The sequence below is a fragment of the Triticum dicoccoides genome, chromosome 7A, assembly GCF_002162155.2.
Source record: "Triticum dicoccoides isolate Atlit2015 ecotype Zavitan chromosome 7A, WEW_v2.0, whole genome shotgun sequence".
NCBI classification, from domain to species: Eukaryota; Viridiplantae; Streptophyta; class Magnoliopsida; order Poales; family Poaceae; genus Triticum; species Triticum dicoccoides.
In genome coordinates, this window is record NC_041392.1 from 71,810,144 (window position 1) to 71,813,005 (window position 2,862).

The following is a 2,862-nucleotide window of genomic DNA, read 5'->3' on the forward strand; positions in this document are numbered from 1 at the left end:
TGCTAATTGTTTCTTCTCTACTATCTGGGTGACAATCGACAAGTCTAATCTAGCTAGTTGAAGCTTTCCCCCCAGCTGCTACCTGATCCAGCTAGCTCTTTTTGTATTGTTGGCTTGCTTGTAATGGTCTGGAAACCAAAAGGGATCGAGAGGCCCCATGTGATGACAACACTAACCTAGGCTTAAACAACTCGCTAAATACGCTTTTAATTGTAAATTGGGTTAATTAATGGCCCACTACATACTAATTTCCTCGGTGGATGCGACAAGGACGTCCATAATATATAATATTGTTGCGACTGTTCATAGTTTAGACTTTGGGTACGAGGATGGCCTATTGGCTTCGGACATGTTGCCATGACCTGTGCCGTACAATATGGCGTCAGCTACCAGGCCAGCCTCTTTTTGTTCGAACCATTGAAATAGTCTAGCAGTCGCGTGGTACCTATTCAAAGTTGTAGATTTGTTTCTAACTGAGGTTGGACCGTTGGAGTGATAGAACCTGGTCCATTTCTTGTTAGGAGGGAAGTGGTTTCTGGTTTCTTCAAAACCGTGTGCTCATACCTCTTACACTTTTCAAAACCAAAGTAGTATGTGGGTGTACAATTTTCTAAAAACGGCGTGTCCATATCTTGCAATGTACTCCCTCTGTTCGGAATTAGTTGTCTCCGATATGGATGTATCTAGAACTAAAATATGTCTACATACATCTATTTCTGCGACAAGTAATTCCAAACGGAGGGAGTATATGTGAGTGGTACACTTTCTTTAGAACTGTGTGCTTATATCTGGGTAGAGCTATTCAATTGAATCTCGACTCGTTACCATGTAACTTGTGAGTGATACACTTAATTTATTAAAAGTTGTGTGCTCATACCTGCAAAATAAAATAAAATTGTGTGCTTATATCTTGGTGGGCCATCAAATTGTATCTCGGCACGTTACCACATAACATGTCGGTAGTACAATTTCTTCATAACCATGTACTTATATCTTGGTACGACTGTCCAATTGTATATTAACATTAACATGGTCGATATGGAAGGCGACAAACGGCATGATTTTTTTGGACAATCGAGGCACGACTTTTGATGCCATTAACATGTAAGATTCCAAAACCTTACAGCAGATTAGAAGTCATAGATCCACCACAACCAATAAACTCGGTTGCGTCTTTGGTACAAATCGGCCACGTTAGTGAAACCTCTATTTGCGCATAAATACTTGAATTTCAGTTTCTTTTCATTCAATATCTTGCCTATGGTGATTACAGTATTGCCTGCAGTTTGTATTTCAGACACCTTGGAAAAGTTTGTTGGTTGCGTCTTTGGTAGCCGTACTTATTGAGGTGGGTGTGGCAGGAACATTGGCATTTGTGTGGTAAAGGTAACATCCAAGTTATAGAAGGTTAGCTAGTAGTACCATGTTGTTTAAGGTTGCTAGATTGATGAGCACACTTATGTACTAGCCCATCCAAAAAAGGACAGTTTTAAGGTTAGTGAGTAAAGTGACCACAGAGCACGATGCAAAAAACGTGCAGTCCACGCGAGTGACGGCGTTCCGATCTCGAATAGAGCCAGTAATGCATTAGGTTAGAGTAAAGATGATTTCCTTCCAGATTTGGTGCTCTGAGTCATGCCACCACTTGATTTTTAGTATGTAGTCCTTAATGATGAAACCGCTCTGATCTGATCTGGTTTGATTCTTTCTTTTTGCTCTTGCATCAGCTCAGCTGTATGTACCTTCAGGTGTTTTGGGATGAGTGGACAAAGCTGGAGGCACTGATTCTTGCTGCTGCTTTCTTGCTTCTCCAGTTAAATTAATTAATTAGAGCATCTTTATTTTTACTTTATTGAATTATCACGTATGAAAGATGTATCCCTACAAAGTCACTTTATTGAATTATCACATATGGAATGTAACCTTTTTTTATATGTATTGATGTAAACTTTACACGATAATGACAACTAAGTAAAATTGCACACGCGTGTGATAGAAATATTGGCGAACCTAGAGAACATGGTTGGCGAAACTTTGTTCCTAAAACAGGTATCACGACACACATAGTTATCATTCCTATAAAAAAAATATCGTCGTGATTATGGAAGAGGGTACATAAATAAGAACAAACTTTTTGGAATTCATGAATGACTTTCAAATTGTTCAACTTTTTTCAGATTCAAAAATTCTGTCAGTACCTACTAACAGAATTGGACAATCTAGAGCTACAAATAGTATGTTTTAGAGGTTTTCTAGTGTTCGGTATTTTTCTACAATATTTCTAGATAGATATTTGTGAGAATGACTTGTAGTTTCATGCATCAGATATCCCAGTCTTAGTAGCTTGGGTCACACTTGAGACAAGAAAACACACATGAAGTTACAAGTCATCGGGCCATGGATGAGTCATGTGGTACCCATGAGGGGATATTTAGAGGAGAAATTGAGTGGATACCTAAATAGTCATATGATAGCCATAGTATTCTAAATACACCGCCTCTTTTTCCTCTTCTTTAGATCTCTCTTCTGCCGGCTGGCCGGCCGATTGACGAAAGTAATTAAAAACCGATCGAAATGGAGCTAAGCTAGAGGCTGCTAATTGTTTCTTCTCTACTATCTGGTGAAGTCTAATCTAGCTAGTTGAAGCTTTCCCCCTAGCTGCTTCCTGATCCAACTAGATATTTTTGTATTGTTCGTTTGCTTGTAATGGTCTGCAAACCAAAATGGATCGAGAGGCCATGTGCTGGCAACACTAAGCTAGGCTTAAACAACTGGCTAAATTTCGTTGTAATTGTAAATTAGGTTAATGAATGGCCCACGACGTACTATTTTCCTCGGTGGTTGCGACAAGGACATCCATTA